The sequence below is a fragment of the Pteropus alecto genome, unplaced genomic scaffold (assembly GCF_000325575.1).
Source record: "Pteropus alecto unplaced genomic scaffold, ASM32557v1 scaffold131, whole genome shotgun sequence".
Classification (NCBI taxonomy): Eukaryota; Metazoa; Chordata; class Mammalia; order Chiroptera; family Pteropodidae; genus Pteropus; species Pteropus alecto.
Window position 1 is genome coordinate 5,817,796 of NW_006434709.1, and position 387 is coordinate 5,818,182.

Consider the following 387-nt stretch of genomic DNA (forward strand, 5'->3'; position numbering starts at 1 on the left):
ATATTCTTGCCTGGTGAACATTATCTGGGGTATCTCTGAGTCAGCCTGTGGCTGCTCCTTCCGCTCGGCTCTTGGGATCTCTGATTAGGCTGGGAATCAAATGTAGTTTGCAGACTTTGGGGCAGCCACTCCCAGCAACGTTCCCTTTCCTACTACTGTTGATACTTCCTCTAGCCATTAAACCATTAAACATCTGAAGATGATGCACAGCACACCTTCAGCCGTCCTTCCTCTCAGTGTGCCGTGTGCTGGGAATTGCAGTCTTTGTTGCTTTGGAGAGAGGCAGAAAAGGAAGATGAAACTGTCTCACCTAGAATATAATTCCTGCCTGTCCAGGTGGAAGATCATTGCTGACAAATGGGCCAAGTAAAACAAAACTATTTCCTT